Consider the following 26,521-nt stretch of genomic DNA (forward strand, 5'->3'; position numbering starts at 1 on the left):
GGCCTGATTTTCCCCGTAGACATGAGGCCTAAGTGTTCCTCTAAATTCTGAAAAGAAATGTTAAATTTGTACGTCTCCTAAATGGAAAAAATAAATTTACAAAGGTTTTAAACCGTGCATCCAGAATAAAGTGAACAGATGGAAATCTATATGTTCGCAGAGATTTGTACAGAATGTTTGCACTTATTTTATATATGACATTTGACAATGTGAAAAAATGAAAATTCAAAATTGTGCAAAGTAGCAATTTTAATAAATATACACAACTTTTAACAGTCCTTTTTTACTACCTAACAGAAGTACAACAAGGGGAAGAAAAAAATGTCAGTCACTTGGATATGCAAAACCTTTACGGACTTATGATATGTCAAGTGACACATGTAAAGTTCCAAATTTTCGGTCTGTCACTAAGGCGCAAACAGTCTTGTTCTCTAAGGGGATAAATAGCTTAGTGTATAAACTGTGAACCGACTAACGAGGGACAGTGAGCAGCATCACATGCAACCTGACAATCTTCATCGTACTGCTCCATCAGATCCTGATGATGTATTTCCATAGCAGGTGATGGGCCATTTCCAGCTTTTAAGCGTCCTCCGGAGCCAACATCTGGGAACTTCTGGCTCTCTGGTGATTCAACTCTGGTTGCGAGCAGCGGAAACGGTTACCACAGTGCAAGATTCTGACCAAAACGTATCAGCTGACCTAGAAGGAGGAAGAAAAAAAAAATTAACCCTGCCTGCAATTGGCTTAATTCCGTGGGTTTTCATAGTTCTTGCACTGTCCCTGCTTTTCTTCACTCCTACTTTAATAGATAAAGACATCGTATTTGGACAATTGGTATGTTTCTCCGAAGGTTGGTGCAGTATTGGGATGGAACCTGTACGTTTGCTAAAAAAAGGAATTAAATACTCAAATCTGATGTAATGTCTTTTTCGGCCAATAAGACGAATTTAACACAGCAAGTGTGTGTGTGAGAGAGAGGGGGTGGCTGAGTAAGTGGGTGAGCATACATGCATGTATACATACATACATGCATGTACGCATAAGGCATGTACGCATACAAGCACGCACGTACGCATAAGGCATGTACGCATACAAGCACGCACGCACGCATACAGGCACGCATACAGGCAGGCACGCACGCATGCACGCATACAGGCACGCACGCATGTACGCATACAGGCACGCACGCATGTACGCATACAGGCACGCATACAGGCACGCACGCATATACGCATACAGGCACGCATAGAGGCATGTACGCATACAGGCACGCACGCATATACGCATACAGGCACGCATACAGGCATGCACACATGTACGCATACAGGCATGCACGCATATACTCATACAGACATGCACGCATGTACGCATACACGCATGTACACATACAGGCATGCAGGCATGCACGCATACAGGCATGCACGCATACAGGCATGCACACAGGCATGTACGCATACAGGCACGCACGTACGCATGCATGCACGCACGCACACATACAGGCATGCATGCACGCACGCATACAGGCATGCATGCACGCACGCATACATGCATGCACGCACGCATACAGGCATGCATGCACGCACGCATACAGGCATGCATGCACGCACGCATACAGGCATGCATGCACGCACGCATACAGGCATGCATGCACGCACGCATACAGGCATGCATGCACGCACGCATACAGGCATGCATGCACGCACGCATACAGGCATGCATGCACGCACGCATACAGGCATGCATGCACGCATACAGGCATGCATGCACGTACGCATACAGGCATGCATGCACGTACGCACACAGGCATGCACGCACGCATACAGGCATGCACGTACGCATACAGGCATGCACGCACGCATACAGGCATGCACGCACGCATACAGGCATGCATGCACGCACGCATACAGGCATGCATGCACGCACGCATACAGGCATGCATGCACGCACGCATACAGGCATGCATGCACGCACGCATACAGGCATGCATGCACGCACGCATACAGGCATGCATGCACGTACGCACACAGGCATGCACGTACGCATACAGGCAGGCACGTACGCATACAGGCACGCACGCACGCATACAGGCACGCACGCACGCATACAGGCACGCACGCACGCATACAGGCACGCACGCACGCACGCATACAGGCACGCATACAGGCACGCACGCACGCATACAGGCACGCACGCACGCATACAGGCACGCACGCACGCATACAGGCACGCACGCACGCATACAGGCACGCACGCACACAGGCACGCACGCACGCATACAGGCACGCACGCACGCATACAGGCATGCACGCACGCATACAGGCATGCACGCACGCATACAGGCATGCACGCACGCATACAGGCATGAATGCACGCATACAGGCATGAATGTGTGTACGCATACAGGCATGCGTGTACGCATACAGGCATGCATGCACGCACGCATACATGCATGCATGTACGCATACAGGCATGCATGCATGTACGCATACAGGCATGCATGTACATATGAGCAGATGCAAGCAATGAAAAATGTGGCAGATGCAGCAGCTTACCTCGCCGAGTGACGTCAGGTGGTGTCCTAGCGAAGCGAAATTCCTCTCCAGAAGAGTCGTCCTCTCCAAAAGGCGGGGGGCAAATGTGAGATCAGCACCTAAAACGCCCATCTCCGGTTCCGTACGTTGTACAAAACGCAGCCAAATGTCAGGTTCCTCTCCACACGAGTCGTCCTGTGGAAAACGGAGAGCATATCACCACATGCAAGCGAAAACCTGCAAATATGCGCATATCAGCAGATGCAAGCGAAAACCTGCAAATATGCGCCAAATATGCGCATATGAGCAGATGCACGCGATGAAAATTTGGGCAGATGCAGCAGCTTACCTCGCTGAGTGATGTCAGGTGGTGTCCTAGCAAAGCGAAATTCTTCTCGAAACGCGTCCAAACGTCAGGATCCTCTCCACACGTAATTTTGCAATAAGGCGCACAAATCTGCAAAAAAAGACAGGTTGCGCCAGGTGGCGTCGCGCAAATCTCAGGTGACGTACTCACCACACGTAGCGCACAAATCTTGGGTGTTGTCTCCACACGTAGCGCACAGCGCACAAATCTCAGGTGACGTGCTCACCACACGTAGCGCACAGCGCACAAATCTCAGGTGACCGCGTCTCCACACGTAGCGCACGGCGCACAAATCTCAGGTGACCGCGTCTCCACACGTAGCGCACAGCGCACAAATCTCAGGTGACCGCGTCTCCACACGTAGCGCACAGCGCACAAATCTCAGGTAACCGCGTCTCCACACGTAGCGCACAGCGTAGCGCACAGCGCACAAATCTCAGGTAACCGCGTCTCCACAAATAGCGCACAGCGTAGCGCACGGCGCACAAATCTCAGGTAACCGCGTCTCCACACATAGCGCACAGCGTAGCGCACGGCGCACAAATCTCAGGTAACCGTGTCTCCACACATAGCGCACGGCGCACAAATCTCAGGTAACCGCGTCTCCACACATAGCACACAGCGTAGCGCACGGCGCACAAATCTCAGGTAACCGCATCTCCACACATAGCGCACAAATCTCAGGTAACCGCGTCTCCACACGTAGCGCACAGCGTAGCGCACGGCGCACAAATCTCAGGTAACCGCGTCTCCACACATAGCGCACAGCGTAGCGCACGGCGCACAAATCTCAGGTGACCGCGTCTCCACACATAGCGCACAGCGTAGCGCACAGCGCACAAATCTCAGGTAACCGCGTCTCCACACGTAGCGCGCGGCGCACAAATCTCAGGTAACCGCGTCTCCACACGTAGCGCACAGCGTAGCGCACGGCGCACAAATCTCAGGTGACCGCGTCTCCACACATAGCGCACAGCGTAGCGCACGGCGCACAAATCTCAGGTGACCGCGTCTCCACACGTAGCGCACAGCGCACAAATCTCAGGTGACCGCGTCTCCACACGTAGCGCACGGCGCATTAATCTCAGGTAACCGCGTCTCCACACGTAGCGCACAGCGTAGCGCACGGCGCACAAATCTCAGGTAACCGCGTCTCCACACGTAGCGCACAGCGCAGCACACGGCGCACAAATCTCAGGTGACCGCGTCTCCACACGTAGCGCACAGCGTAGCGCACAGCGCACAAATCTCAGGTGACCGCGTCTCCACACGTAGCGCACGGCGCATTAATCTCAGGTAACCGCGTCTCCACACGTAGCGCACAGCGTAGCGCACGGCGCACAAATCTCAGGTAACCGCGTCTCCACACATAGCGCACAAATCTCAGGTAACCGCGTCTCCACACGTAGCGCACAGCGTAGCGCACAGCGCACAAATCTCAGGTAACCGCGTCTCCACACGTAGCGCACAGCGCAGCACACGGCGCACAAATCTCAGGTGACCGCGTCTCCACACATAGCGCACAGCGTAGCGCACAGCGCACAAATCTCAGGTAACCGCGTCTCCACACGTAGCGCGCGGCGCACAAATCTCAGGTAACCGCGTCTCCACACGTAGCGCACAGCGTAGCGCACGGCGCACAAATCTCAGGTGACCGCGTCTCCACACATAGCGCACAGCGTAGCGCACGGCGCACAAATCTCAGGTGACCGCGTCTCCACACGTAGCGCACAGCGCACAAATCTCAGGTGACCGCGTCTCCACACGTAGCGCACGGCGCATTAATCTCAGGTAACCGCGTCTCCACACGTAGCGCACAGCGTAGCGCACGGCGCACAAATCTCAGGTAACCGCGTCTCCACACATAGCGCACAAATCTCAGGTAACCGCGTCTCCACACGTAGCGCACAGCGTAGCGCACAGCGCACAAATCTCAGGTAACCGCGTCTCCACACGTAGCGCACAGCGCAGCACACGGCGCACAAATCTCAGGTGACCGCGTCTCCACACGTAGCGCACAGCGTAGCGCACAGCGCATTAATCTCAGGTAACCGCGTCTCCACACGAAGCGCACAGCGTAGCGCACGGCGCATTAATCTCAGGTAACCGCGTCTCCACACGTAGCGCACAGCGTAGCGCACGGCGCACAAATCTCAGGTAACCGCGTCTCCACACGTAGCGCACAAATCTCAGGTGACCGCGTCTCCACACGCACAGCGCACAAATCTCAGGTAACCGCGTCTCCACACGTAGCGCACAGCGTAGCGCACGGCGCACAAATCTCAGGTAACCGCGTCTCCACACGTAGCGCACAGCGTAGCGCACGGCGCACAAATCTCAGGTAACCGCGTCTCCACACGTAGCGCACAGCGCACAAATCTCAGGTAACCGCGTCTCCACACGTAGCGCACGGCGCATTAATCTCAGGTAACCGCGTCTCCACACGTAGCGCACAGCGTAGCGCACAGCGCACAAATCTCAGGTGGGTACTCACCACACGTAGCGCACAAATCTTACTCTCCCATCTTGTAAATTGGGGAAAAGGCTCCAACCATCAGCTTGCTTCCTCCGTAGATCAATACTGTTCAAAATCCGCGGGCAAATGCAAGGCACGGTGACGTCACAGCCCACGTGACGCGCGGGCACAGCTCATCGTGCACGGCAATGCGCGGGCACGCCGCTGTGTCACGTGGTGCCGATTCCAGCCAGCTGATTGGCTGAATCGGCCGCGCTGTAGAACTGCGGCAGAATGTGTTAATATGCCCCCCGTATGCGCTGACTATTCGATGGCGCCAATTCTGAAAGTTATTGATTGGTCAATGACCGAGATACACGTGAGTGACAGTTACAATAACCAATAACAGCGTAGATTGCGCACCACGTGGTCAGTGAGTGACGGGAATGTTATCCAATAGGGAAAAACGTAACAGCTTGCCAGAGAAAAAAAGTGACATCGGCGCTATCCAATAGCTGCGCGAGCCGTGGAGGGACGGAATGCGTAGACAGAGGGATCGTGAAGTGTCCGGCGTGGTTACTGGCCAATAACAGAGCAACTAGCGCGTTGATTGACAGAAGGAGAAAAAGAAGCCAGAAGTGAGCATCTGTCAACCGTGCTCCATTGCACACTGAGGTAATGATTGACTAACCAGTAAGAGCCGTGGTGTGGACCACTGCAGCCAATCAGATTGCAGCTTTCATTTAACCGGCTAAAATGTGAACATGAAAGCAGTGACATGATTGGTTTATAAGACCCCTTATGATACCTCCACGTAGCAACAACCAATCACAGCACAGCTTTCATATTTTTAGAGCAAGATCTAACATGAAAGCTGTGCTGTGATTGGTTGCTATAGGAAATAAATGTTCTTTTATGAAACACCTTTTTTTTTCCTTTTGCCCTAATAGTTACCGTAAATAACCCTACTCATTAGCACCACCATGTGGTTTCCGTAATTAATTATATGCTTTACTTTCGTTCCATATGGCAATCCCAAAAAAGGGCCAATGTCAGACGAACGCACCCAGGATGCTTTAGTGGGCCCTTATTATGAACGAGCGTCCTCCCCCGACCATAGAGGATGCTGGGAATTCTGGCAGCAGCCCCACAACGGCGCAGGGAATCTCCTCTGTAGTCCGCTCCTTTGTCCTTGGGCGCAGCGTCGGGCGTCTTCACACCGGGTAGTTTGATTGAGGAAAAAATTGCATCACCAAAAACCATATACGATTTTTTTTCCCCTCCCGCTGCCACAACTACATGAAAAATCACATCAAATACGCGCGTGATTTTGCTAACGCGGCTTTTGTTGCATTAAAAACGCACTTGGACCGGTTTCACGCGGTCGACAATCTCGCGCGAAGATGAACCCCTTTCTTTTAAATGGATTCCTATACATGAGCGATGTTTTTGTGGCGTGAGGAAAAAAACGCTGCATGTTCTATCTTTTCGTGTTTATGCAAGACTGTACCGCTTTTGCGCAATTTTTTTGTGTGTGTCACGTATTTTATTGTACTTTTCATGTTCATTTGCGCGCGGCAAAAAAAATAAGCGTCCGTTGAAAAGGCTAGTCCAATGAATTCCAGATGTGTTCTTTTACCTGCGCAATCATGCGGTGTTTCACGCATCTCCTAGCGTCTCTGCGCACATTTGCGCATCCCCATTGACTTCTATGTTGGCTTTTGCAAATGTGCAGGAAAATAGAGCGCGCTGCGTTTTTTCTTCTTTTTTTTTGTGTGACTGAGATGCGCAGGAAAAATACACGCGTGAACGAAACCAACGGGCTCTATTCTCTGCGTGCAGACTTGGCGCGGCGAAATATACCTGAGTGACGCCAGTCTTGATACGGACAACAGCGCTGCTGTTTAAATAGCCTGAGGGGGCGGTCCCAGCGGGTGGAATTCTCTGCATTCCGTACCGCAAGTTGGGGTAAATTCTGCACAGCTCCGCGTGGGTTTTGATACGGAAGACAATGGCGTTAATCGGCCTGCAATTCTGGCAGATACATCGTTGGCTCGTTCAAACGAGAAATCGCTGACATTCGACTGAATGAGCGCTATTTAAACCGATCGTTTTTACGCAAAATCAACAAAAAGCGACCGATTGATCGTTTGATCTTTTGCTACGTTTACACTGGATGATTATTGGTCACTTTCGCTCATTTAAACGATTTTTCTGAATGGTAATCCTTCTGTGTAAATGGACCTTTAGGCTGGGGTCACATGGGACGTATTCCCAGCGGTAATCTTGCGTTTTTGCCGTAGCGAAAAACCGCAAGATTTCCGTGGGATAAGCACAGCTTCAAAACCCGCAGCGCTTCGCCGCATGCTATTCCGTTGCAGGGAGAAGCGAGGCCGCAATGGAAAAAAAAAGATTGGACATGCTGCGGCCGGGGAGGCTAGAAATGTCTCAAATTTGCCTGTTCCCAGTAGCTAGAATTCTTAGGGACCCTTCACACGGGACAGAATAGTCTGCGCGGACATTTCTGCGTCGCAGTGATATCCCCGAGGGGCTTGAATTTCGCGCCTCTTAAATTCTGCGCGTCTTTGCGCACGATTAAATTCTGCAGCAGAATGTGCGCCCTGCGGAATTGTCGTTGCAGATTTCTATAATACAGCAGATGTAATTAACCTCTTTGTGAAAAGAACACTAGAAATACTGTAAGACTTTCCATAGAACGCAACAAAACCCGCACCAATTGGCAAAATTCGAATCTGCGTGCCTCGTGTAAAAGGTCCTTTTTCTGTTGACACGGCTGTGTGAGGGTTTATTTTTTTTTTTGTGTGATAAGTTGTATTTTTTAATAATTCCATTTCATCTACCATATACTATATTGCAAAACTTCATTTTTATATGGGGTGGAAGCAAGAAAACACAATTGCGTTGTTGTTTTTTGGGGTTTTGTTTATACGGTGTTCAGGGGGAAAGGACATGTTAACCCTTTGCAATCCAATTTTGAATTCAGGGTTTCCTAGAGAGTTTTCTCTTTCTGCCATTATACAATGGCGCCTCCTGCTGGCTGGAGCCGGTACTGCGGTATGTGACATGCTGGAGAGGCCTCCGACAACAGAGCGGCCAGTAATATACAGTAAGAATACGTTTTCTGACATCGGAAGCTGTACAGCTATTAATCAGAATGTCTTGAGACGTCAGACAGTGGATTGGAAAGGGTTAACGTTATTCTGTGGGTCGGTACAATTGTGTCGATACCAAGATTTTAGTGTTTTATTTTTAAAGAGTACCTGCCCTTTTTTTTAAAAATGGATAGAACAGACGATTCCTTTTTAAAATAGGTTTTATTAGCTTATTCTGTACATTTTCCTTTAAATAACCCATCTTCTTGGTATGTATCTAGGTGAAGATGGGGCTGACAAACCAGTCTTCATCTAGCCATGTAACAGTAGAGGGTGCTCCATCCAGCTGTGTCTGGAAGTGGAACAGCTGCAGACACAGTTCCCTTCCCACCTTACAGCTGATTGATAAGTCCCACTACCATACATCATTTATTTTTAATAACCCTGCACCCCACGGCCCCATGTTGTACAATTCTTACGTCTCTCTCATATGTCGCCTGGCGCTGCGAAGGAGAAGCGCTGTTTTCTGCATACGGCTTCTCTCCTCACAGCGCTCGCTCATTGCCAGATCCAATGCACTGTGTACGTCACAGCCTGATGCACTGAGCCCCTGTCAGTGCATCGAGCCCGAAGGGGAGTGAGCGCTTCTTTGCAGAGCCGGGGAACGGCGACATGGGAGGGACGTGAGAAATGTAAAACACGGGCGGTGGGACGTTGGGCACAGGGCTATGCGATCAGCCACATAACGCGTGTTTGCTCATTTGCCAGATTACCACTGGTATGGTTACCCTGGTCGGAAACTGAGATTTATACGAATATGCATTAGGCCAATCATTGTCCTGTGGTATGGCGCTATTAATGCTTGTGTAATAGCGCTAATTGCCAGGCTGCACTTGCAGTTCCGCTTGGCAATTGTCGGGCCTCCTTCACACAGGCAGTAAAATACTGCAGAATTCCCTCTAGTGGACTCACTGCATCATTTACAGTACAAGCATGTCAAGATGAAGACATAAAGGCCACCAGGTACCATCTAAGCAGTTCCCTCCCCCTCACCGACTCTCCCCTCCCCTCCAAGTGGTTTGCAATGCGAGTGGGCGGGATGGGGCGGAGCTAAGCTCCAACCCCTTGTCCATAGCCAGCAATGGTAGGGGGCAGGACAGAGCGGAGCTTAGCTTCGCTCGTGTCCCGCCCCCTCCCATTGCAAACCCCGGAGTGGAGGAGAGAAGCAGAAAGCCGGTGGGGGGGGGGGGGGGGGGGGAGGGGATTGCTTAGATGGAAGCATATATCGGCCGGCCGATATATGCTTGTGTAAATTAGCCCTGAGGCTGTATCCGCACAACTGATATGTTTCTGAACACAGGACAACCAGGCGTTTCCATTTTGGGGTGCGAATCCTCATTTTTATTTGCACTGTAGAAAATAAAAAAACTGCCTTTAAAATGACATATTTGCAAAAATATGAAAGTTTATTTTTCCTCCTCTAAATTGCATTAACTCCTGGAAAGAAACTGTGGGGTCGAAATACTCCTGCCCCCCTCAGTGATTAACATGTGCTTTTTTTAAATGGTGTCATTTGTGGGGGCATCTATCATTCAGATACTTATGAGCCTTTGCAATCTTGGCTTGGTGTACGTCTCGTAAATGGTTTAGAAAAAACAACTAAAAGTTTTTCTAATGTGCCTCCAGAATAAAGTAAACAGATGGAAATATATACGTCATCAAAAATTTGTACCGTGTTTTTGCACATGTTTGACGTATTGCAGTTAAAAAAAAGACACTTTTTTTTTCAAAATGTTCCCAATTTTGGCACTTTTAATAAATATACAAATATTTTATTGGTCTCCTTTTACCACCTAAATGAAGTACAATATGTGGCAAAAAAAAACAAAGCAAGAATTGATTGGATATGCAAAACCTTTAGGGGGCTTGAAATGTATGCCTTTCCCTGAAAATAAGCCCTAGCTAGGCTACATGTTAAAAAAAAACCCCAAAAACAGTACTTGCCTAGCATCTGGCGTTCGGGGCCCTCGCACTGGGCTGCTGTGTCCTTCACACTGACAGAGCAGTTCTTCCTGGTAGCGGGGCTTGAATACCCTGCCTCCAGCAAGCTAATGCTCTGATTGGCTAATCAAGTGCCGCGTCAGCCAATGAAACCCGGTGCTGGATTAACCAATCACAGCCATTTCATTATGTCCATTCAATGGCTGTGATTTGTTAATCGAGTGCCGGCTCTCATTGGCTGACGTGGAGCTCAATTAACCAATCAAAGCATTAGCTTGCTGGAGGCGGGGTATTCAAGCCCCGCTACCAGGAAGAACTGCTCCGTTGGTGTGAAGGAGGACAAGGCAGGCTGCAGCAGGGATGGAGACCAGCGTGAGGGACCCAAATGCCAGCTGCTAGGTGAGTATTATTAGACACCCCCGAAAATAAGACACTGCCTCTTTGCGCTCCCTGCTCTGGGAGAGTTCAAAATCTTTTTTTCCTATTTTCCTCCTCTAAAACTTAGGTGCATCTTCTAAAGTGAAAAATACAGTATTTATGTGTTACACCAAACAGACAGACACACACACATTATATATATATATATATATATATAAATAAAATATACACAAACACACATATATATAATATATACACACACACACACACACACACACACACACACACACACACACACACACACACACACACACACACGTATATTTCTGGACAAAGACCAGCTTCTAGTCTCTTGTCTTTCCCGCCTTCCAGGGGGCCACATGCAGTTCACTCTGTAGGAGAGACCTCACAGGATCACCTCGCATTCCTCTGCCTGTCTGCTGAGTAAAAGCATCTGGTTATCTGTTAACCCCTTAGTGATGGAGCTTTTTTTGTTTTTTTCCCCATTTTCATTTTTTTCTCCCCCCTTTAAAAAAAATTATAGCTCCTTTATTCATCCACCGACGTAGCTGTATGAAGGCTTATGTTTTGCGGGACAAGTTGTATTTTTCAATGGTGCTATTTATTGCAGCATATAATGTACTGAAAAACTTTAAAAAAAAATTCAAGGTGGAGAGAAATGGAAAAAAAATGACATTCCGCCATCTTTCGGTGCGTTTTGTTTCTATGGGGCACAAACTGCAACAAAAAAGACATAACTTTATTCTATGGGTCGGTACGATTACTGCGATACCAATCTTAGGGCTTATTCAAAAAGGCGTATATCGGCCAGGTTTTCACGCCTGGCCAACATACGCTCTCCCTCTCTGCAAGGGGAGGATGCAGGCCTGGCCGGGAGCTAGTGCACTGAGCTCCCGCCCCCTCTCTGCTGTTTGCAATGGGAGGGGGCGGGGTGGGTTTAACTTAGCTCCACCCCTCCCTCCCCCTCCCATTGCAAGCAGGAGCAGGGAGAGGGGGCGGGAGCTCAGTGCACTAGCTCACGGCCAGGCCCGCATTGCAGAGAGGGAGAACGTATATCGGCCGGGCGTGAATAAGCCCTTTTATTTATTTATTTTTATATATATATATATATATATATATATATATATATATATATAATATATATATATATATATTTTTTTTTTTAGCTGTACTACTTGTATTATTTTTTTAAAGATATTAATTTTTTTAAATTATTTTCTGTCTCCATCTTCTGTGCACAATAGCGTTTTAATTTTTTCGTCGATATAGTTGTGCAAAGGCTCTTTTTTTTTCAGACAACGTTGACTGCAGGGTAAATAATGCGCTACTTTGATCGATCAGACTTTTACGGACGCAGCGATACCAAATACGGATTTTTGTTTTATTATTTAGATACTTTTATTGCAAATATGGCAAAAGTTTTTTTTTTTAAATAATAATTAGTAAAACTTTATTGCTCTTATTTTTACATTTTCTTTTAGCCCTCCTAGGGGACCACAACTTGTGACACTTTGATCACTTCTGCCATATGATGTAATGCTATAGCATTACATCATTCTGCTATCTGACAGGCAGTTTAATAAGCCACCCCACGGGGATGGCTTAATAGGCATACTACCTAGACAGCCTTGGGGCCTTTCAGAAGGCCCGCGGCTGCCATGACACCCACACAGCTCCCTGTGATCGCATTGCGGTGGGCCTGTATGCAGATGGATTTAAATGCCGTTGACAGAAGCATTTAAAGGGTTATCAGCCCCGATTGTCCGCACGGCTCGTCTGGGCTGTTGCCCACGGGTATCGTCTGTGAAAAACAGCTGATACCTGCGATGTATGGAGGGAGATCCCGGGCATGTGATCTTCCTTCATACACGTCCTGCAGCTGAAGGATGTTAAAACACTATGGGGCTGTCACTAAGGGGTTAAACAAGATACATAAAAAAGGTAAAGAAGAAAATGGAGGACAGCAGACATTAGGGTTCTTGCTCACTTGCGTTTTTCTTGCGCGTTTTTTTCACGTGATATTGCCTTTAACGCAAATGTTCTAATGTTAAAAATGCTTCGCACAAAAGTCGCAAAGCACAAACTTGTGAGTATCTCACAGCATTGAACTCATTGCAGCCCATTCGCTTTGCTGGCAGAGATCGCATACAGGCTGCGATTGGCATCGCGCATGCCCAGGATTCTGACGTCACGGACATGTACAGTGTGACTCTTTTCTTTCAATTCCCCTCTCCGTGCAGAGCGGGCTGGGATTGAAACGCTGCTCCTTCACAATGCCTGCGGATGGACAGTGTTACACATGCAGGCCTTCAAGGACTGCGCTTGATACGCAGAGAAATAGAGCATGCTGCGATGTATTTCTCCTGCGCGTAATACGCAGTTTCCACTCGCAGTCTGAACGCAGGTGTGAATAAAAGTTTATGGCCTCATGTCCACGGGGAAAATCAGGCCCGCTACGGATTCTCCATGTAGAATCCGTAGCGGGTCCCTCCTGCCCCACGGACATGAGTCATAAAAATAAGAATTAACTCACCTCTCGCCCGCTCCGGATCTTCCCTTCGCACGGCTTCATCTTCTCTCCGTCGCTGCCGGATCTTCTTTCTTCGGCCCGGCGGATGCGCAGGGCACGTCGGTTGCGTGCCCCGCGCATGCGCCGGCCCGAAGAAAAAAGAAACGGCCACGACGGAGAGAAGATGAAGCCGCGGCGAAGGGAATATCCGGAGCAGGTGAGTAAATTCCGATTTTGGTCTCCTGCGGATCCGGATGGCTTCTATAGGCTTCAATAGAAGCCCGCAGGAGACTCGCACGAAAATGGAGCATGGTCCAGATTTTTTCATGCTCCATTTTTAAAAAAATCACTTTTATTGACCATCCGCAGGTGGGAGAAGAGTTAAAATCCGCTGCGGATTTTAATTCGGATTTTGCCTGTTGACATGAGGCCTATAGACTTTCATTGCCTCTATTCACTGCGTGTTACACACGGGAAATACACATGTGTAATACGCAGCGACAATACGCCCGTGTGAATGAGCCCGTAGTCAAAGTCTCACGGCAACAAGCAGTCCCAAGACTGTCTGGGCGCACAAACGTTTTCAAAGAGAACATGCAAAGGTCGCCTTGGTTACATTTAAATCTTTAGCCCCAACCAACGAGCTACCATCATGCCTAGACAGAGTTACGGAAATTTACTTGGGTTTCCAGAATGCTTTTACCATTTGCAAAAACAAAAAATAAATTCTTACTTGGGGTCCGGCAAACGTTTCTCAAGTTGAGGGTAACATAGTCTCCAATTTCCTCAAACTTCATTTTCAGAAGTCTCCAGAATGAGGCTACCTTCACACGGGCGAGCGCGATATCGGGTGCCGGAGGATCGGCAAGTGTTTCCCATTGATTTCCATTGGAAACATCACATTGAACTGGCGTGTACATCATGCTGCATGCAATGTATTGGACAGTCTCATTGAAAACATTGGGCAATGCCAACGGAGGAACGCGAAAAAGTAGAATATGCAGCAATTTTTTTTTTTTTAAACCTTACAGCACCTCTGTGGGGGGGGGGGGGAGGAAAAAAATGTTCTAGTTGCGTGTAAAGAAAGTTGTTGTTTTTTCTTCCCTTTTTTGTATGCAAAATACAGGCAAAACAATAAAATCTCTTATTACTACCCCTATGATTATGGTTATTTACCTTTTTAGTATGGGAGCAGCGGTTTGCTGCCTCAAAAACCGTTGATAGTCTAGGGAAGCAGCTACCCGAGCGCCGTTTCCAAATTGGGAAAGCTATAAAGAAGGCGGCACAAACTAAGACATTTGTATCCCATATGAAAGCTGTTTTATAAGTAAAGATCCATAAATGACTTTGCATAGGGATGAATAACCATTCACAGTCCCCCGAAGGCCACCATTCCTCTGCTGCTCTGTGTATATGGAGTCTCCTCAGCTCCCAGTGGTGGTGTATAAACTGATGACGTCACTCCACCCTCATGCTCAGTGTTAGTTGGAGCAGCTGAGAGTGGCTGGCAGCATGGCTGCTGGTAATTGAGACTGATTATATAGGACAAAACCTTCCCAAGCTCTGTAACCCGACGTAGTCGTCTGATCATCTGTGGAGCAAGATGGCACGAACGCTTCCAGTGAAGGTAATGCGTGTACTTGGGGTTTCCTTACTATGCGACACGTAAATGACGGCCCGCTCCTTAAGGGGTTTATAAAAGTGTTGCACCAAAGTTATTAGAGCAGTCAGCGGTTTCTTGGTGCTACTTTTTGGTGGTCGCAGTGCTATGAGGAAAATAAATCTGGCCGCACACACCATATATAATGTATGTGTATATATTATTATAAAGCCACAAGCTCCATATACAGTGCAGTTTAACTACTTTCCAAACTCCTAACTTCAGGCATCACTATGGATAAATCTTCCCAGTCTCGTAAGCCGTATCCGGGGGCTGTTTATTGTACAGGGGTTGTACCCTTCTCCATTTCCTATACACCATTGTGCTGGATGGCTACAAGGAGTTACTGTTGCCCCGGAGGATCACATCGCTTTAACTGTCATCTGGTGGATACCAACAGCGCAGGGAAGGCGCATACAGCGCTATACCTCCAATTAAATATAACAGGAGCCTCCAACACAAATGTGAATAGGGCCTATACAGTAATGAGGCAGCCAAGTGTGGATATATAGGGAATGAATATATGATATAGATGGGAAAAAATTAAAGTGTTGGATCCACTGACATTAAGGGGGGCGCGGATTGCAAAATCCGTTAATCACTCAGTGGCTTATTTCAAACCGACTTCTGTTTGTGTATATATTGATATCCCCTCCTGTAAGTAATGTTACTGCACATCCGCTCCTATGATGGAAAGGTGATCTTTGATATTGTCCGTCCCCGCCCCCCCATAAGATAAACTGCAGCCTCCATATACATATTGAGCTGCGATCTACATGTACAGTGAAACATCCTGGGTGGGTGAGATGTGCTGCGGGTGTTGAGGTCATTGTCGCATACTCCTATAGAAGGCAGAGTTAGGGTTCCTGTATTCACTGCTTAGATTTCGGCATGCTTGTTATGGGGTATTATGGGTTCAGTTCATACTAAGAAACAAAAGTGCAGCTTTAAGTAATGAAAGTTTTTCCACTCGTCAGATCGCTAGTCCTAATGACTCCACAGCAACTCGCCTACTGTCTGAGCTCTCCCGTAAAGACTCTGTAGTCAGAAAGGCAAGTGGTCAAAAAAGAATGACTCTCGGTAGGAGTAGATTTGTGAAAACATTTGCTCCATTTTCATAGTGGGGCAGTGTTATAGTAGTTATACTTCTGTACACTGGGGGCAGTATTATAGTAGTAGCTGCTATATCTCACTCTACAGAGTATTTGCCTGGTATCTATAGCTCTACTACCCCTGGCTCTGACCCTTGACTTGATTCATGACTATGCTCCCGTTTTGGCATCTGGCTTGTTGCATCCTGACTGCTCTCCTGGTGATGATCCTTGCCTCCATTTTTGACTATGCTACTGCTCCATCTGCGTTACCATTGCTGCTCCATGACAGATCTTGGCACTGTGACCTGCGGATCTGCATGCCCAAAGTCCATACCTGCACTGGTCCATGACCATAATAATAGTAAATACAGGCCATGGATTAAAAAATACCACGTCTTTCTTTACCCTGATACCTTTACGCTTGCCGGAAAAGTGGCCCAGCAAGGCTTCTTCCAACAAGAAATTATATCGGCTCTCTAAGAGATTGCTAAGCATGTTGATGCCTTGTAACCTTTTGCCTCAGTTCCATTTACTCCTGTAATCCAGCATGTGACCACTCGATCTGAGCCTTCAACTTCTCTTTCGATGCCTCATCTTCCTACGCATACAGTTTGAACCGTGCCCCTGGCAATGCTGCTCTAACCGTGCCGTGGTGGCCTATGTCATCTCTCTTAGCTTTCAGAAGAAGTCTTGGCTTGGGCATCACTCTTATGGGAGTAAGGTAACCCAATTTTTGTCACTTCTGACCACCTTCCAGGCTATGTTTCAAAGAGTCTGAGTAGCCAGTCCATACCTTAGCTGCTTCAGCTCTACTTTACCTCAGTCAACGTACTTTATAGTAAAACCATATACCATCAAATTTAACAAGAAGGGTGATCACCTTGGGCTCGACAACGCCTTCCCTAAAGACATATTCCTAGTACCTGTCACCGTAACCTATAGGGGTTACTTGGAATTCTCTCAGGACTGTGGAGCGGTAGGAAGTTTTCTGGAACATAATCTGGCCGTGAAACCTCAGAATACATTACTGTTCCTTCGAGACCCATTTCTGTAAATGGATCACACATACATTGGTCACAATTTGGCACAAACCTCTCAGGTGTTGTCTACCTCAAGACAAAAGCAATGTCTCCTGGACAAGGGCTCATCTGAAAATCCTCTTTCCCTGCTGTCACTGGCCTCTTCTTAGTTACAACAGTTCCTTGAGACCCTGCATTGAATATTGTGGGCGTACCAAGATTACTATAAAGAACAGATATCAACTTTCCTTTGATTCCAGAACTGTTTTGACTGCTGAGTTTCTGCTCCAAATTAGACCTCCATGAGGCATACAATTTAATCCTGGTCAAAGAGGGGGGTTATGCAAGACCGCCTTTAACACCCTAGATGGATACTAGAAATATTCAGTGATTCCATTGTGCCTCTGCAACTCTCCCGATGCAGTTAACGACCTCTTCAGGGATGTTCTATACCAGCACATCTTTAGTCTATCTTGATTACGTTTTCATTGATTCCCAAGACCTATGAACTTGTCAACTGCATGAGATCTTCCACATTCATGACCTACCCCAGCAGTTTGTCTTTGATTGAAGAGTGCAATATGTTTCTAAATTCTGGAGAGCATTGTATTTAGCCATCTCTCTGGATTGTCCTTCCAGTTACTGTCCATAAAGTAATGGGCAAATGAAACTTTTGAGCAATTTCTGCGTCTTCATGCCAATATTCATCAGGATATTTCGTCACATATTCTTAAGCAGACTTTGTCAGCAACACTGAAAAGACCAACACAAAGTGGAGTGATTATAATCTACGAGCTTGATAAAGACTCCTGGTAGGAGTCGAAACGTTGCTGTTAGAGATGAGCGAGCACCCAAATGCTTGGGTTCGCGTTATTCGAGTCGAGCTTTTTTGTAAAATTCGAGAGCTCTACTCGAGTAACGAACCCCATTGACTGCAATGGGAGACTCGAGCATTTTTGTATGTGGGACGTCAGGTCCCGAGCTTTTTTTTTTTCTCTTGGTTCCCTCTTACCAGCCCCTCCCCCTCTTCCCTCTTTCCCCCCTCTCCCCCTCCCTCCCGCCTGCCAAAAAATTTCCCAATGGCTCGCGCTGTGTTGCGGGGGAAAGCCAAAAAATGGAGCGGGGTCAAACACGTTCGAGTAACGAGCACCATTGAGTACGCTAATACTCGAACGAGCATCAAGCTCGGCAGAGTCGGTTCGCTCAACTCTAGTTGCTGTGTATTGAACATGGAAGAACAAAAGATGTATCCGGTTATATCCACTACTGATGCTGCCTACTTTTGCATTATTCTCGTCATCTATTCCTCCCTGGGGTAGATTCACCCACAATAACACTGTGCAACAAATTTAAAAAAAAAATTGTAACAGAAAGTAATTGATACGATTCTGTAAAATTAAAACCTGATTACATGTAAAACTGAATAATAGCAGCTTGTCTCATTTTTAAATTATTTAACCCCTTAGTGCCAAGTTTTTTTGTTTTAAAAAACCGTAACTCCTTTTATTAATTCATCAACGTGGCTGTATGAGGGCTTGTTTTTTGTGGGACAAGTTGTAGTTTTCAATGGTACAAATTTTTTGTCAAAGACATTTAATTTTTAAAAGATTTTCCGCTGCCATCTTCTGCGCACAATAAATGTTTCATTTTTTCAATTCACATAGTTGTGCATGGGCTCATTTCTCGCCGGATGTCCTGTAGTTTGCATCAGTACCATTTTGGAATACATACTACTTTTTGATCACTTTTTATAGCAATTTTTTCATGGAGACAGAATGACCAAAAAAAAGCATTTTTTTTTCTTCAGATGACGTTCACCGTGTGGGGTAAATGCATTACTTTGGTAGGTCGGACTTTTACGGACGCAGCGATACTAAACATGTATTTTTCTTTTATGATTTTGACTCTTTTATTTAGTCTAACCAATGATACAGTTCATTAATTACAACTTACCGGTGGACGATCTGCAGTGTTTACGCCAAGTGCAAACATGCTAGAGTTGAGCGAACGTACTCTGCCGGGCTTGCTACTCGAGCAAGCATCACGCCGTGTTCGACCCCTCCCTGCTGCGACGTGTCAGTTTTGACCCCTCCCCGCTGCGCACGTTAACGGTAATTTGTGGCTGGCTTGGGGGGGCGGGGGATGGGGAGAGAGAGCTCCCATTGAAGTCAATGGAGTTCGTTACTCAAATAGAGCTCTCGAATAATGAGGACCCGAGCATTTGGGTACTCGCCCATCTCTAGAACATACCCTATATCAGGGTTCCCCAACTCCAGTCCTCAGGAACCACCAACAGGTCATGTTTTCAGGATTTCCTCAGTGTTACACAGGTGATATAATTATTGTCAGTGCCTCAGACACTGGCACAGGTGTTCTTACTATAGGATATCCTGAAAACATGACCTGTTGGTGGTCCCTGAGGACTGGAGTTGGGGACTCCTGCCCTATATGTTACATAAACCTACCCTTATAGTGTTGAGTCAGAGCGCGGTGTGTAATAGTGATTGCGAAATAGTTGTGCAATCACTTTTGTTCATATGTTTGTTTTGTTTTTTAACACGGATTTTTATTGAAAATTTTCAATTTACAAGTAATGTGTCAGTAAAAGAAGTTATACAAGCATATCATAGTTGAGTGAATACAAAGCGGTATACAGGCTTACCAAAATAATTCTGATCAGGTATTATTTAGTAAGAATTTATCGCTTTTCGATAGTGCTTTTCTTGTAGATGTATTCCACTGAAAACAATGGCCTGGCCAGGGCCAAAATACAGTTCTAGAAAGAAGAGAATGGGGGAGTCTTAGGGGTGGGGGAGGGGTCCTTCTCTCTCGGGACCATGACCCAGAAGGGAGGAGATGCTGCAAGGCTATGTTTTTGGTGTTGTCTTTTTTATCAGGAAGTTGATGGGTTAACCTCCACTACAGGGAGAGCGTAATCTATCCATGGGGTCCAAAAACTCAGAAATTTGTCACAGTATTCGTTGATCAGGTATCAGTTCATTCTGCGTTTAACCTCTGAAAAGTCTAATGACGCCCTTCGCCAAGAATGACACTTTTGTTCTTTTTATTACGCAAGGTTAATGACGAGCCGACTGGATTAATTGTTTAGGCAGATTTCCAAAAACAACAATACAACGGCAATTGGATTACATTATTCCACAAAAATTGTTGCACAGTGTAATCGTCAGTATATGGCTAACATCTAATTTTTCATCTTCCCTTTGTGGTCAGGCCTCAGGTGGCAGCTGTTAACGAGTCTCTTGATTATCAACTTTTGGACTGAAGTCCAAAAAAAGAGAGGGAAAAAAAAACAACTAATTTCTCTCGGTTACCAAAGTGAGAAAATCCACTGACAAACGTTAGTGAGCTGGACTCTTAACCCTTTCCAATCCACTGTCTGAAGACATTATGATTTAAGGCGTTAGAGCTCCGATGATGGTAGACATCCGTCGGGGTTCTCTTACTGTATATTGCCAGCCTCTCTGCTGTCGAAGCCTATCCAACATGTCACTTCATGCAGTACTGGCTTTAGCCAGCAGATAGCGCCATTGAATTATGAAGAAGGATGCTCATGCTTGTGAGGGATAAGAGCTGAAGTCCCTCCATCTCGTCTATTCATAATCACAGTTAATGGACAATACTAACATGATTTTTTACTAACACATGATGATCTCCGTACAAGATAAAAATACTAACCTAGGGCGAAGACCCTGAATACGTGGGGCCTTGGGAAAGGGAGCTAGGTAGATGCCTCCCTCCAGAAAACTGGAATAAAGCTTGGCAGTTGACACACAAGCTCTCTTCGGCGGGAAGAGTCCAGGACCTGAATTTTAGAATATTATCAAGGTGGTACAGAACCCCAAATCGACTCCAGAGGATGTTCCCCCAGATCTCTCCCGCATGTTGGAGGTGTAGCAACAGTAGAGGCACAATGCTACACATCTGGTGGGGATGTCCCCAGGTGTCAAACCTGTGGAAGGAGGTGATAGAACTATACAATCATGTCTGCCATGGAGAGGTGTCCCCTACCCCGGAACTGTCTCTTCTCTCCATACTACTAGGATCAATAAACAACTAAAGAAAGGCCTCCTCCAATTCTTCATTACTGCAGTCAGAAGGATTATCCCGATATTGTGGCGCTCTAATGTCGCTCCAAATCGGATAATGTGGGTTGAAGAGATCCACATACTAATGCATTTTGAAGAGCAGGGTGTGGATGAGCCGGAAACCTGGGGGGGGGGGAGTACTACCACACATGGCAGACATGGATAACTTTCAGGTCCTCGGGTCACACTTGAAAAGTGGTTGGCTACAGGTACTCTTTAACAAAACAGAATGGAGAGGTACGGAAGACTGTCCTTGTGAGCGACGACTCACACATAGACCTTTGATTCCCCCCCACATGTGCCTTCCTCTTGTGTCCACACCTCGTTACAAACCCCCACCGGTGACTAAAGAGCATGGCAGGCCTGCTATATGTTACATATCTATATGTCTAACTGCTTTAATCCTAGCCTCGAAACTATTTTAGGCCAAACGACTGGGAACATGAGGAGAAAACACGCGAAGAAATGCTTTAAGATTATAGAGAGTGACGAAGAAGGCCTAGACTTGCAGGCAGAGGGTTAAGGAGATACATAGGATAGAACCAACCCACCCCATTAGTAGAGAAACCCCTCAATGGTATCCAGTGGGATAGTTCTAAGTTGGGACTTCATACAGATAGAGGCACCCGAAAAGCGAGAGGTTATGTTCTGCTCAAGACGGACAACCGAGACGGATCCAGAAGACATCCCCACCGTCATACCCGCATACTCATATCGAACCCAATATTGTTCACGACTACCCTCCCCACCCTACCCTTACTCCCCCTCCTGATAACCTTTCTTCATCCATGCTAATGTAAACTTGTTTTGGAAAATGTTTACTAAAATCCATTTGAACATAAAAATACTAACCTGCTGACCATGACTACTATGCAGCTGGCTTCCTGTTTTGTGTACTTTGGTTTCGGGTGAAACGCAACCATAAGCAGTTTCGCCTCAAATACTGTAACCTCTAAAAATATATTGGAAATTCCAGATTGTCGAGAATATACATACACTTTTTGGCATAAAGCCTTCATATCTTTGGAATGGTATATAAACTAGAGTTTCCGCAATAAAAATCAGAAATTTCTTAGCACACAGCCTGTTGCCCGTGTCACATTGATTTCTCCAAGCCGGCTTGATACTCTGCTAATTTGGCAATCGTAACATATTGGAAGGAGACCCCTAGATTTACCCAACATGCTCATTGGAAAGTCACTTGAAGCATCTCATCTGGTCTTTCAGAACCCCTTAAAGGAAGGGTCTTAAGGATGGGGCTACTTTTTGCGCGTCACCCAGTTTCAACAGCGTGTTTCTTCTAGCAGTTGTGGCTCCGTCAGACTCAAGCCTATCCACCTTGCCTGTAGATCATGGTTTTATCCTGTTCCTGGCTTCTCCTCCATGGATTCTGATCTTGATCGTAAATCCTTTTGACCATAAACCTGACCAACTTATTTCTTGGATATCTCTTCTCTCTCTATTTTTTGGATTGTTCACCTGGTACCTGTAATTCTACTATTCCTGGCTCCTTACAGTCTGATCCACTCCTGATTAAGCTCCCTTCTTGTCTTTTGGCTTGTCACGTCCTGACCACTATCCTGGTGACGGTACTTGGCCCATTCATGGCTTAACTGGAACTACAACTGTGTTACAGATGCCAATCTTTGATTTTTTTTGAGAACTGTGGACCAGGAGTCTTCCTGCAACAAAGTCCATGCCTCCTTGTGAGAGTTAAGGATGAAGACCAGGGGATCCCTTATATTCCTCACCCCAGTCTAGTTTAGAGAATTCACATCTGATACGTGACTGTGACAGCAGTATAATAGTAGTTATATTCTTGTACATAGGGGACAGTATTATAGTAGTTATATTCTTGTACATGGGGGGCAGTATTATAGTAGTTATATTCTTGTACATAGGGGGCAGTATTATAGTAGTTATATTCTTGTACATAGGGAGCAGTATTATAGTAGTTATATTCTTGTACATAGAGGGTAGTATTATAGTAGTTATATTCTTGTACATAGGGGGCAGTATTATAGTAGTTATATTCTTGTACATAGGGGGCAGTATTATAGTAGTTATATTCTTGTACATAGGGGGCAGTATTATAGTAGTTATATTCTTGTACATAGGGGGCAGTATTATAGTAGTTATATTCTTGTACATAGGGGGCAGTATTATAGTAGTTATATTCTTGTACATAGGGAGCAGTATAATAGTAGTTATATTCTTGTACATAGGGAGCAGTATAATAGTAGTTATATTCTTGTACATAGGGGGCAGTATTATAGTAGTTATATTCTTGTACATAGGGGGCAGTATTATAGTAGTTATATTCTTGTACATAGGGGACAGTATTATAGTAGTTATATTCTTGTACATAGGGGACAGTATTATAGTAGTTATATTCTTGTACATAGGGGACAGTATTATAGTAGTTATATTCTTGTACATAGAGGGTAGTATTATAGTAGTTATATTTTTGTACATAGAGGGTAGTATTATAGTAGTTATATTCTTGTACATAGGGGGCAGTATTATAGTAGTTATATTCTTGTACATAGGGAGCAGTATTATAGTAGTTATATTCTTGTACATAGGGGGCAGTATTATAGTAGTTATATTCTTGTACATAGGGGGCAGTATTATAGTAGTTATATTCTTGTACATAGGGGGCAGTATTATAGTAGTTATATTCTTGTACATAGGGGGCAGTATTATAGTAGTTATATTCTTGTACATAGGGGGCAGTATTATAGTAGTTATATTCTTGTACATAGGGGGCAGTATTATAGTAGTTATATTCTTGTACATAGGGGGCAGTATTATAGTAGTTATATTCTTGTACATAGGGGGCAGTATTATAGTAGTTATATTCTTGTACATAGGGGGCAGTATTATAGTAGTTATATTCTTGTACATAGGGGGCAGTATTATAGTAGTTATATTCTTGTACATAGGGGGCAGTATTATAGTAGTTATATTCTTGTACATAGGGGGCAGTATTATAGTAGTTATATTCTTGTACATAGGGGGCAGTATTATAGTAGTTATATTCTTGTACATAGGGGGCAGTATTATAGTAGTTATATTCTTGTACATAGGGGGCAGTATTATAGTAGTTATATTCTTGTACATAGGGGGCAGTATTATAGTAGTTATATTCTTGTACATAGGGGGCAGTATTGTAGTAGTTATATTCTTGTACATAGGGGGCAGTATTGTAGTAGTTATATTCTTGTACATAGGGGACAGTATTGTAGTAGTTATATTCTTGTACATAGAGGGTAGTATTATAGTAGTTATATTCGTGTACATAGGGGGCAGTATTATAGCAGTTATATTCTTGTACATAGGGGACAGTATTATAGTAGTTATATTCTTGTACATACCCTGTTTCCCTGAAAATAAGACATATCCTGAAAATAAGACATAACATGATTTTCCAGAATTTTTGAGGATGCATGAAATATAAGACCTACTCCAAAATTAAGCCCTGCTAACAGTTAATTAAAAAAGTCAATTTAAACAGTGTCCAGGCAGCTATACATGTAAAAAAGTTAAACCTTTTTGGAAAAAAATTAATATAAGACACTGTCTTATTTTTGGGGAAACACGGTAGTAGCAGTATAATAGTATTTCTATTCTTGTACATAGGGGGGAGTATTATAGTAGTTATATTCTTGTACATCTGGGACAGTATTATACTAGTTATATTCTTGTACATAGGGGGCAGTATTATACTAGTTAGATTCTTGTACATAGGGGGCAGTATTATACTAGTTAGATTCTTGTACATAGGGGGCAGTATTATACTAGTTAGATTCTTGTACATAGGGGGCAGTATTATACTAGTTAGATTCTTGTACATAGGGGGCAGTATTATACTAGTTAGATTCTTGTACATAGGGGGCAGTATTATACTAGTTAGATTCTTGTACATAGGGGGCAGTATTATACTAGTTAGATTCTTGTACATAGGGGGCAGTATTATACTAGTTAGATTCTTGTACATCAGGGGGCAGTATTATACTAGCTAGATTCTTGTACATCAGGGGGCAGTTTTATACTAGTTAGATTCTTGTACATAGGGGGCAGTATTATAGTAGGTATAATATAGTACATAGGGGGGCAGTATTATAGTAGTTATATTCTTGTACATAGGGGGCAGTATTATAGTAGTTATATTCTTGTACATAGGGGCAGTATTATACTAGTTATATTCTTGTACATCTGGGGCAGTATTATACTAGTTATATTCTTGTACATCTGGGGCAGTATTATACTAGTTATATTCTTGTACATAGGGGGCAGTATTATACTAGTTATATTCTTGTACATAGGGGGCAGTATTATACTAGTTATATTCTTGTACATAAGGGGCAGTATTATACTAGTTATATTCTTGTACATAGGGGGCAGTATTATACTAGTTATATTCTTGTACATAGGGGGCAGTATTATACTAGTTATATTCTTGTACATAGGGGCAGTATTATACTAGTTATATTCTTGTACATAGCGGAGCAGTATTATAGTAGTTATATTCTTGCACATAGGGGGCAGTATTATGGTAGTTATATTCTTGCACATAGGGGGCAGTATTATAGTAGTTATATTCTTGTACATCTGGGGCAGTATTATACTAGTTATATTCTTGTACATAGGGGGCAGTATTATACTAGTTATATTCTTGTACATAGGGGGCAGTATTATACTAGTTATATTCTTGTACATAGGGGGCAGTATTATACTAGTTATATTCTTGTACATAGGGGCAGTATTATACTAGTTATATTCTTGTACATAGCGGAGCAGTATTATAGTAGTTATATTCTTGCACATAGGGGGCAGTATTATGGTAGTTATATTCTTGCACATAGGGGGCAGTATTATAGTAGTTATATTCTTGTACATCTGGGACAATATTATACTAGTTATATTCTTGTACATAGGGGGCAGTATTATAGTAGATATAGTAATTATTTTTCTGTACATTGGAGCATTATTATATCACTGCACCTCCTTGAATAAGAGTATAGCAGATATAGTCTTTTACATAAGGGGATTGTTTTGCTTGTGTTCAAAATTTATTTTTAAATTATCAGGACAGTTGTTAAATGACTGTATGGCCGCCTGCAGACGGCCGGGCCTGTTCTCGCAGCAGGATTCGGTCTGTGCAGGGACCAGTGCGGGTCTCGCCTGCTCCCGCGGCTCCGGCTCTGATGTGACGGCTTCCGCCCAGCCTGGGTGTGTGCAGAGCGGAGCCGGCATGCCGG

General features: G+C 45.2%; 1 protein-coding gene and 2 long non-coding RNA genes across 4 annotated transcripts in view; 2 read left to right on the forward strand and 1 right to left on the reverse strand.

Annotated features, from left to right (window-relative positions):
• Positions 1–242: 242 nt before the first annotated feature.
• On the reverse strand, positions 243–5,659 carry LOC136586684 (uncharacterized). 2 transcript variants are annotated; one of them, XR_010787319.1, is made up of 4 exons: positions 5,396–5,659; positions 2,884–2,991; positions 2,556–2,729; positions 243–702 (listed from the first exon to the last, which is right to left on the reverse strand). It is a non-coding gene; the product is annotated as an uncharacterized lncRNA (long non-coding RNA). The 2 variants fall into 2 exon arrangements; XR_010787318.1 differs by lacking the exon at positions 5,396–5,659 and having other exon boundaries at positions 2,884–3,165.
• On the forward strand, positions 5,100–5,498 carry LOC136586686 (uncharacterized). Its single transcript, XR_010787322.1, has 3 exons — positions 5,100–5,132; positions 5,188–5,285; positions 5,384–5,498. It is a non-coding gene; the product is annotated as an uncharacterized lncRNA (long non-coding RNA).
• A 230-nt stretch (positions 5,660–5,889) lies between the features above and the next one.
• The window catches only part of LOC136586627 (zinc finger protein 140-like), a 34,400-nt gene continuing 13,768 nt past the window's right edge, over positions 5,890–26,521 (forward strand). Inside the window, exon 1 of the mRNA XM_066584776.1 lies at positions 5,890–6,031. The gene's annotated coding sequence lies outside the window, so the exon portion shown is untranslated. The remainder of the gene's footprint in view (positions 6,032–26,521) is intronic.

The sequence above is a fragment of the Eleutherodactylus coqui genome, chromosome 12 (assembly GCF_035609145.1).
Source record: "Eleutherodactylus coqui strain aEleCoq1 chromosome 12, aEleCoq1.hap1, whole genome shotgun sequence".
Taxonomy (NCBI): Eukaryota; Metazoa; Chordata; class Amphibia; order Anura; family Eleutherodactylidae; genus Eleutherodactylus; species Eleutherodactylus coqui.